Source organism: Schistocerca piceifrons, unplaced genomic scaffold (genome assembly GCF_021461385.2).
Source record: "Schistocerca piceifrons isolate TAMUIC-IGC-003096 unplaced genomic scaffold, iqSchPice1.1 HiC_scaffold_851, whole genome shotgun sequence".
Taxonomy (NCBI): domain Eukaryota; kingdom Metazoa; phylum Arthropoda; class Insecta; order Orthoptera; family Acrididae; genus Schistocerca; species Schistocerca piceifrons.
Window position 1 is genome coordinate 334151 of NW_025729115.1, and position 11130 is coordinate 345280.

Consider the following 11130-nt stretch of genomic DNA (forward strand, 5'->3'; position numbering starts at 1 on the left):
CATCTGGTTGCCATCTTTTTTAACATGCAGAAGGCGTATGATACGACATGGCGACATCACATCTTCACCACGCTTCATGGGTGGGGTCTTAGGGCCTCGCTCCCAACTTTTATTCAAAATTTTCTGTCACTTCGTTCCTTCCGCGTGCAAGTTGGTTCCTCCCATAGTTCCTCCTGAGTCCAAGAGAATGTGCAGCTGTGGGAACATCTGCATCAGCTTCTTTGTATGCTGATGACTTTTGCCTGTACTATAGCTTCACTGGCATTGCGATTGCTGAACAGCGGCTACAGGGTGTTATCCGCAGGGTGCAGTCTTGGGCCATCATGCAAGGCTTCCAGTTCTCGGCCGCCAAGACCGCATCCTGCATTTCTGCCGGCGTCGCACTGTTCACCCTGAGCCATGACTCTTGCCATGGTGGAGAAGCATTGGTTTTTGGGGTTGCTTTTTGATGCCTGGTTGACTTGGCTCCCTTATATTCAACAGCTTAAACAAACATGCTGGCGCCATCTTAACGCTCTTCATTGCTTGAGTCACACCAACTGGTGTGCCAGTCGGTCTACCCTTCTACGACTGTATCAGGTGGTGATTCAGTCCCATCTCAATTATGGGAGCCTGGCTTACGGTTCGGCATCACCTTCCGCGTTGCGGTTGCTTGACCCCATACTTCACTGTGGGATCTGACTCGCAGCTGGAGCTCTCTGCATAAGCCCTGTAAACAGCATACTTGTGGAGGCTGGTGTTCCTCCATTGCAGATCTGGTGCCAACGACTACTGGCCACTTATGCTGCACATGTTTGTAGCTTGCCCAGGCATCCAAATTACTGTCTTCTGTTCCCCAACTCGGTTGTCCATCTTCCAGTTCTAGTCAGGGTGTACAATCACAGTTTGCGTCCAGGCTCTTCTCTCTGGGCTTGAGTTTTTCCCTCTCCCACCTCTTTTCCGAGCCCATATATGTATACCCCCATGGTGTGTGCCCTGCTCATGCCTTCGGCTGGATTTGGCACAGGGCATGAAGGACTCAGTCTCTCCTGAGGCCCTCCACCACACTTTCTTTCCATCCTTGCAGCATTTCATGGCTCTGACGTGGTCTATACTGATGGTTCGATGGTTGCTGGTCGACGGTTGCTGGTCGAGTTGGTTATGCTATTACTCTTGGGGATCATTCTGAACAATGCTCATTGCCGGCTGGCTACAGTGTTTTCACTGCCGAGCTGGCAGCCATCTCTTGCACCCTAGAGTATATCCATTCCTTCTCAGGTGAGTCCTTCATTTTCTGTAGTGACTCCCTGAACCGTTTATGAGCTATTAACCAGTGTTTTCCTCGTTCTTGTCTGGTGATGGCTATCGAGGAGTCCATCCATACTCCTGCCCATTGCATCCGGTCCGTGGTTTTTATATGGACCCCGGGTCATGTCAGCACCTGGGTAATGAACGTGTTGACACTCTGGCCAAACAGGTTGTCCGTGCAGCGGCCCTGGAGATTGGCCTTTTGGAGTGCGATCTCCAGTCAGTTTTGCAGCAGAAGGTACTTGGTACCTGGAGTGATGAATGGCACACACTGCCTTCACCCAACAAACTTCGGATCGTCAGGGAGACTACCGGTGTGTGGCGCTCTTCCTTGCGGGCCTCTCACATGGACTCCATTGTACTCTGCCAGCTACACATTGTCCGCACCTGGCTGATGCACAGTCATTTATTGTGCTGTGAGACCCTGCCTCTATGTCACTGCGGATCAGCATTGACATGGTCGATGTCTTGTTGGACTGTCCACTTTTAACTGCGCTCAGACAGACTTTGGCGCTCCCTGATATGCTCTCTGCTCTTGTAACGGATGACACTGCCATGGCAGGCTTAGTTTTGAGTTTTATTTGAGCTGGGGGCTTTTATCACTGGATCTGAGGGTTTGTCTCTTTTTTTGTGTTGAGTCTGGCCTTTGACCTACAGTTTTAGATTGGGGTTTTTAGTGTGTCTCTTGGTGGTTGGCTTTTCCTTTTTTTTGTTTCCATGGTCTGACAACCACTGTAATACACTGTGTGTTGTAATTCCTCTTTTCTTGTTCTGTGTCATCCCTTGTCATCTCCGTTGCTTGTATTTATTCCTTGTGGGTGTTTCATGATTGTGGAAAAAGGGGTGTTTCATGATTGTGGAAAAAGGGACTGATGGTCTTTGTAGTCTGGTCCCTTCAACCCCCACGCACCAGCCAACCATCTGCTTCAATCATTATCGTAAAGTTCATATTTGACACATCTTCTGTTATTATGGAAGTAATGTTAAAACTGATATTATATTTGGGATAACAGACTTTACCTGGTTTGAGATGACTTCTGCAGTGTGTCTATCTTTGAATTGTGAGCACTCTAAAAGATATGACTTTAGTTCACTCCTCTCATCTATGATGTGTGCAGTAAATGCATAGAAACTAATGTTATTTACACTCATCCATGCATCATACAAAAGGCAGACTACCTTTGTGGTGGTCAAATCATTTTTAATTTTATCAAATAACTCATGATGCAGACTGGGCATTAGAGAGTTAGACAACATTTTTCAACTTGGTTAATTATAATGTGGGAAAAGCATACATAATTCTGTCTCTTCAACTATAGAGAAATGATGGTATTCTCTGCAAATCATTTTTAAAAGCTGTGCCACACTTTTATTTAATGTGAGCAGCTTTACAATATTAAAAAATTACTTATTGGTTGTTGTATGTGAAAAGGAGTTGAGGTTGAGGGCACCACAAAAGGAAATAAATCAGGACTTGGTCCAGAGCCTGACAACACTGATGGGCTGTATACAGCTTGAGACTCAATCTGCCTTTCTGGGAAGATACCTTCACCTGAGGTAACATCCATGACGACAGTTCACGATGAATGATTTCTCAAATTTCTGCATTGATTGGTGGCGATCTTGATCGGCTTCCTGACCCACATCATTCCAGAGGTATTGTAGGATGCTTTGAATGTAGACATCTCTTCAGGTTTGATGATGAGCCAGAAGCCATGACAATTATATGCTGACAGCAGTGGCATTTTTCTTTTTCTTCCATTTTGATAAAATGGTACTGAACATCGCTTGTAATTCTTTTGGGTGAAGGCAATGTGGATGACATATTGTTGTTCAACACTGAAAAGTTCACTGGTAAAATTAAAATATTTACTATTAATGTAGCCATTTTAAATTGCAAAAGCTTAAAGCGAGAAGAAATATATATGCAGCACATTCTATAATCAGAAGTTATTTAGTAGGATGTAGATTGTTGTGATCTGTGAAACCTAGACCCACAATTGTGAAGTTTGTATTGTACACGAAAAGGTCTGAAATGGTCTTAGTGATTAAGAAACTCACAAAGACAAGCCTGATAATATGTGAGGATTTCACTGCTGAAAGATTAAAATTTTAAACAATGTGATATCTGAATATGGGTTACATAGCAAGTGAAAAAGAGCTGGCTGAATAATGGTGCAGATAAAGGCTGCAAAAAAGCAGTGCAAATGAACTCTAATGCCTGTGCTTTAGGAACTACAAACCCGTTTACTCATGCAGCCACTACTACCAGTGTGTCTGTATTGTCTACCCAGGCATGCTCTCCACTGTCCTAAGACACCACAGAAGTAACATATGACCGGGTGAAGTAGTGGCAGACAAATGGTTTAATCTATTACTGACCATGCTACTCCCATCCATTAGTAATGAATACAAACTAGTCAAATATATGTTCATAAATATCAAATACCTTAAGAAAAATTGCCTAAAGTGTGTCCTCTACAGACCTCTGAAGGAAGGCGGGATTGCCTGTTTCAAAACTGACCTTTCAAAATTAAATTTGACTTAGGAGCATACAAACATGCTAGGAACTCTAACATAAATATTGTACCCCATCACTGTGAAATTCCAGTGTGTAGTTTCTTCTTCAAATGTAACAGTATTTCAACTTGCAACTATCCATATTGCAGCCTATAGTCTGGCCCCCATACATATATTTGCCACAAAATCCGCGAGCAAAGAAATTCATACATTGAATATCAGCTCACAACATCATATTCATGACTTACTCTCTAAAAAAATGCAAGGAATAAACTGTTCCAACATACAGAGACTTTAAGTGTATCAGTGCACCTGAAATTGCAGCGAAGGTACAATAGATAATTTGGCAAACAACTTCCTTACCATTCCTGCATGCGAAAGACCAACTCCATGGATTTACTACCAAGTTAACTGTTGCACAATAAATATGCTTCCCCAAAGACTGGAAACTTGAAGGAAAAACATGCACCTTGGGTAATGGAAGGGCTAAAAGATTTCATGAATCTCAGAGACACTGCTCCTACCCTCGAAAATAAGATTGATTATGAGCAGAAAGCAGAGTCAATCAGTCTGAAAGAAACAGTAACTAAAGCATTAATCTAACACATAAAGACTAGATGCTCTAAGGAAAAGCTTGTGCAATCCAGGGAAGAGTAGGCAAAGTGGAAGCTGCAGCTGATCTCATTGTCCCAACCAAGGAACTAAACCAGTACTTGACTTTCCAGTAACCTTCATTGACCAATAAACAAAGCATAGACTTACTGATTATTTTGCGGAGGTAAATGATGGTAGTTGTGAAAAATTCTTTCTTGAGCTGACAATGTTGTTGAAAAAGCCTTCAGCTCAGCATTTACTGTACAGGATGGCATCGCAGTCCAAATGATCAAGCTTATTGTTGACTTCCTGCTGCTCATAATAACCACTGCTCCCTAGACCTTGAAGCTCTTGCCTGGACAACACAGCAGAAATACTTGTTCCTATCAGAAAATAAGCACATGAGATGTGGTTGCAAATAAGAGTTGGGTATGTTCTATTTGATGGGAGAGTGAATGTAGGCATCATGAAAGAGCTGAGAGTGAAAAACATAAATGAGCAGATTAAAGAATAGAGAAACAACTGGAAGGATTATGTCACAAGAACAGAAGACGACCGTTACCAAATTTTATGATAATTATTACCCTCTGGGCAGAAGATATTTAGGAAGACCAAGGAAAGTCAACAGTTTCAATCAAGAGGGTGTAACAGGCAAATGCTTAATAAAAGCAGAGACAAGAGGTAGAGATGTCATATTAAAAATATTATGATTTTTTAAGTAACTGTGATTTTAATAAGTTTTGTAATTACATATAAAACTCTGGTCTGATGTAAAACGACTCCCGAAGGCCTTAATCTGTTCATGTTAAATGAATGAATAAAAAATTAAACATAATATACAGGTTGTCCGAGTATGAATGGTCAATATTCAGAGATATACAGCAATGGTCATTGGAAGCAAAAAACTTCATGTGGACATTAGCACTATTCTGAGTGTTTTCTGAGACAGAACATATTTAATGTACATTATTACTTATTTTCTTTATTGTTCAGTTCATTGTCGTTGTTTACAACATACCATAGTAGTGTAGACGAAGTCGAGATGAACAATTTGGTATAGGACACGTGGTCTATCAAGTCAGGAGACTACTGCAAACTGGCTTACGTGCACCTCAATGCATGCCCGTTCCACAAGATTTTCCATATTCTCTCTCTCTCTTCATGCAGCCTGTCAAGTCCTTGAGAAAAAATGAATAGAACTTTTTTAAAGGAAATTTAATGTAGTTTAATTTTTATACTGCGTCAAGTTTTTGCTGGAGGCCATGGATTTTGTGTTATTCAGGAAAAACATACAAAAGTAACTTTCCATCTCAGGAATCATTTGGGATAGGGCATATGTCAATAGTTGGTTTTTCGCTTCAAATTATCATTCTTGTCATGTTTCTGAATATTGACCATTTCTCCTAAGGCAACCCTTATGCATGGACCGCAACAGACAGAAGAAGACTTAACAGTAACCCTAACAATAACACTCACACAACAAGAAAACAGAAGAGTGACAACACAAGAAGATGACAACTAGAACAGGTCAAATAAGAATACAAAGAATAAAGAGCTTAACTCAGATGGAGAGGTGCTCAGTCAAGAAAGCGAGCTGCAAGCTGTACCACTGTGCCAAGAGTGAAGAGAACAGAGTGATGCCTCAAGTTGCTGTCCAGTCTGCTCCGTGCAACCTCATCCACACAAGCAGCGGGGAGCAGTGAGCTAGCTTGCAGTCAGGTCTGTAAAAATGGTGGGGAGTTGTGAGCTAGAGAGCTACCTTGAAATCTGATCTCTGAGAGTGTAGGGGAGCAGAGAGCTAGTGAGATGGCCTAGGGTCCAGTCGGAGAGAGTGATGAGGAGCCTGAGCTATTGGGAGGGGAGTGATGCTATGTGATATGCTCTGACCACACGGTGGCTGAAGACAGCAGCTTTTATGATTGCTGGCAATACATTCCGAGTGCAATGCTAAGTCAAAGGGTAAGAAGTAACGACTCACTCGTTTTTTGAGCTTCTGAAATTTGAGATAATCTTTTGAAGTAAAGCATGGAATCATGATGCTGGAAGTGTTTTCTGCTTAATGTGTTGTACTGAAGCATTTCTGAACCATTTGCCTCAGTAACTGCGCGGTCAGTGTGGTGGATTGCGAAGTGAAGAGACCCAGGTTCAATTCCTGCTTGGGTAGCAGAATTTTTCTCCACTTGGAGACTGGGTGTTGTGTTGTGTTTACTTACATATTGCCGTAATTAGTATTACTATTGAGATGGCTGAATGGGTATTGCCCGAGAGCCAATAAATTGGGGGGAAAAAAAAGAAAAAAAAGCTTTCTGTATTTTCTGTTTTCATGGAAGAGAAAAGCTTCATGTACTAAAAAAGGTATGCAAATCCACATATGTACATGATATGTAACACATTTTTGTAGCTTAGGAAAGGTTTCCTTAAGGATGTGGGGCGGGGCACCGTTGCAGCAGCGTCGCATAGAATTTTCATCCCACTCATTATAGCCACCATAGGTGTATTTTGAAATCAGATGAGCTACTGCTCATTTTTTCCAAATCATCTGTCATCCACTCTTTAGAAAGATATGGCTCTTTGAATCAGTTCAGGAGCGGACTGCCCATCTCTGCTGCACAGAGTCCTATATGGATGACATAGTAATAAGCATCCCTGGCATAGAGAAACAACCAAAAGAGTTGAAACAAGTAAGTTTCCAGATTGAGATGGAGTCCCAAATTGCTTTTACAAAGCAAACTCTATGTCATTAGCCTCTTGCTTAGTTCACATTTAACATCGACCAGCACAAAGTGCCAAGCGACTAGAAAAAAGAAAGCACGGGTCAGCCTTGTATATAAGAAGGGTAAATTACAGATGGCAAAATTACAGATGAATACCCTTAACATCAGTTTGCTGCAGAATTCTAGAGCATATTCTGAGTTTAAATGTAATAAATTTTCTAGAGACTGAAAAGCTTTAGAAAGCATTGTTCATACGAAGCCAAGCTTGCTCTTTTCTCACATGATATACTGTAAATTATGGATGAAGGGCAACAGACATATTCCATAGTTCTGGGTTTCTGAATAGCATTTGACATGGTACTCCACTGCAGATTGTTAATGAAGGTACATGCATATGGAATAGTCTCCCAGGTATGTAACTAGGTGAAGACGTGTTAAGTAATAGAACCCAGTACGTTGTCATCAATGGCGAGTGTTCGTCAGAGACAGGGTTAACATCAGGAGTGCCCCAGGGAAATGTGATAGGGCCTTTGCTATTTTATAAATACATAAATGATCTGGCAGACAGGGTGAGCAGCAATCTGTGGTCGTTCGCTGATGATGCTGTGGTCTACAGGAAGGTGTTGAAGATAAGTGACTGTAGGTTGATACATGATGACCTAGACAAAATTTATAGTTGGTGTGATGAATGGCAGCTGAATCTTAATGTAGAAAAATGTAAGTTAATGCAGATGAGTAGGAAAAACAAGTCCATAATGTTTGGATACAGCATTAGTAGTGTCGTGCTTGATACAGTCACGATGTTTAAGTGTCTGGGCATAATGTTATGAAGTGATATGACATGGAATGTGCATGTGAGGATTGTGATAGGGAAGGCAAATGGTCCACTTTGATTTATTGGGAATTTTAGGAAAGTATCATTCATCTGTAAAGGAGAACGCATTTATGATGCTATTCTTGAGTACTGCTCAAATGTTTGGGATTAGTACCGGGTCAGATTGAAGGGAGACATCGACACAATTCAGAGATGAGCTACTAGGTTTGTTACCAGTAGGTTCAATCTTCAGTCAGCATGCAAGTGTTACACATATGCTTTGGGAGCTCAAGTGTGAATCACTGGAGGGAAGAAAACATTCATTTCAAAGGTCACTACTGAGAAAGTTTAGAGAACTGGTATTTGAAGCTGACTGCAGAACACTCCTTCTGCCGTCAACATACAGTTTATGAAGGTAACATGAAGATAGCATATGAGAAATTAGGGCCCATATGAATGCATATAGACAGTCATTCTTTCCCTTGTTCTATCTGTGAGTGGAACAGGAAAGAAAATAACTAGTTGTGGTAAAGGGTACCCTTTGCCATGCATCGCACAGTGGCTTGCAGAGTATGTATGTAGATGTAGACCATAGAGCAGAGATGCTGAGTCGCAGATAGGCACAACAAAAAGACTGTCAAACAAGTAAGCGTTTGGCCAAAAAGGCGTTCATCGGAATTAGGAAAAAAACACACATTCACACAAATGCAACTCACACACACATGACTACAGTCTCTGGCTGCCAAGACCAGACCACAAACAGCAGCATATGCAATTTGGATGGTGAGGGTAAGGAGAAGGCTGGGATGGGGAGGGAGAGGGATAGCAGGGTAGCAGTGCTAGACAATAAAGAGCTGCTTGTGGGAGCATACAGAAATGAGGTGGAGGGAGGTTAGGGCAGGTAGGTGCACTTGTGATTTTAGACAGAGAGCAAGTGGGGACAGCAGGAAAGAAGAGAAGTATAAAGACTATGGGTGAATTGGTGGTATAGAGGGCTGTGTAGTGTTGGAATGGGAACAGGAAAGGGAATAGGTGGGTAAAGGACAATGACTAATGAAGGTTGAGGCCAAGAGGTTTATGGGAACGTAGGATATATTGCAGGGAGAATTCCCTCCCACGCAGTTCAGAAAAGCTGGTGTTGGCAGGAAGGGCCCAGATGGCACAGATGGCTGTCTCTAGCACACATTTATATTCCCACATAATGGAAAATCCAGGACTGAATAATGACAGTATTAAGAAAAGGATAGATTGCAACTCACCATACAGCAGTGATATCGCAGACAGGCACAACAAAAAGGTTGTCAATCAGTAAGCTTTTGTCCAAAAAGGCCTTCATCAGAACTAGACATCACACACACACACACACACACACACACACACACACACACACACATTCAAGCAAATGCAACTCTCACACAAATGACCACAGTCTCTGGCTGCTGAGGCCAGACCACAATCAGCAGCACATGATGGGAATAGCAATCTGAGTGATGGGGGTAAGGAGAAGGCTGGGTCAGGGTGGGGGGGGAGGTGGAAAGGACATAGGAAGGAGTAATGCCGCTTGTGGGAGAATGCAAGGACGTGGTTGGGACAGGGTAGGGCTACTAGATGCAATCAACCGGGAGGGTTAAAGGAATGTTGCAGTGAGTGTTCCCACTTGCACAGTTCAGGAAAGCTGGTGTTGGCAGGAAGGATCCAGATGGCACAGTCTGTCATGCAGGGACATGGTGGGGACAGGGTAGGGCTACTAGATGCTGTCAACCAGGAGGGTTATGGGAATGTATGATATGTTGCAGGGAGAGTTCCCACCTGTTAATTTCAGGAAAGCTGGTGTTGGTAGGAAGGAACCAGATGGCACAGGCTGTGAAGCAGTCATTGAAATGAAGAACATTGTATTGGGCAGAGTGCTCATCAATTGGGTGGTCAAGTTGTTTCTTAGCCACAGTTTATCAGTGACCATTCATCTGGACAGACAACTTGTTGGTTGTCAAGCTACAGTGGTTGCAGCTTAGCTTGTGGATCACATGACTGGTTTCACAAGTAGCCCTGCTTTTGAAGGGATAGATGATGCTTGTGACTGGACTCCAGAAGATGGCGTTGGTGGGACGTATGGGACAGTTCTTGCATCTAGGTCCTGGTATGAGCGTTGAGGCAAGGGTATGGAAGCAGGTGTTGTTTAGGGATGGATGAGGATATTGTGTAGGTTCGATGGGCCACTGTAGGAGAGGTGGAAAGGATAGTGGGTAGGACATTCCTCATTTCAGGGCGTGACGAGAGGTAGTCGAAACCCTGGTGGAGAATATGATTCAGTTGCTCCAGTCCTTGGTGGTACTGAGTCACAAGGGGAATGATCCTCTGTGACCGGACTGTGGAACTTTGGGAGTTGGTGGGTGACTGGAGAGATAAAGCATGGGAGATCTGTTTTGTACAAGATTGGGAGAGTAACTATGGTCTTCGGAGGCCTCAGTAGGACCCTTGGTATATTTTGTGAGGTATTTACAACGTTAATGAAGTTGTTTTTCCTAATGATATTCACATTAAAGAATATGACTGTGGCATATGTGCCTTCGGACGCTCCTGGTGGTGTTTTGTATTTTTATGGTTTGAACATTTTTGTGATAGATATCACCCTGCGGAATGTACTGGTGCTCTTGAAGTATAAAGGTAAAAATGAAACTTAAAATTGATATAATAGAATTTATATGTTTTCATTATCAGTTACTGTTAGTTACGTAAGTAGAGGTGTTGAGTTGCAGACAGGCATAACAAAAAGACTGCTAAACAAGCAAGCTTTCAGCCAAAAGGCCTTCTTCTGAATTAGGCAACACACATTCACACAAACTCAGTAATTTTTATAATATTTGAAATTATTATTTAATTTGTAAATAATTCCATTTTATTTATTAATGTCACAAAAATGTTAGTATCATTGATCTCACTTACTTCTGCTACAGGAAAAGGAAAAAATGACACCGAAAGATTGGGTTTGGACATGGAACACAAAATTCGAACCTGTGCTGTTAGCCACTACATCGCCAACTTTCATGTTATTACACCATGTGTGAGAACTGACACAATAGCACCAAACATTTGACTGTCACTTTCTCGGAAACTATTGAATGTTGGCACCTCAAACAAAATAATTGTACTTATAATTTTAGAAAACAGTTATTCATGAGGTAATCAGTCTGTCTTTCAGCT

At 42.1% G+C, this 11130-nt stretch overlaps 1 long non-coding RNA gene across 1 annotated transcript in view; it reads left to right on the forward strand.

The window, feature by feature from the left end:
- The window catches only part of LOC124771002, a 95176-nt gene extending 84274 nt beyond the window's left edge, over window positions 1-10902 (forward strand). The window contains exon 4 of the long non-coding RNA XR_007013258.1: window positions 10884-10902. This is a non-coding gene — a long non-coding RNA (uncharacterized LOC124771002). The remainder of the gene's footprint in view (window positions 1-10883) is intronic.
- The last annotated feature ends 228 nt before the right edge of the window (window positions 10903-11130 follow it).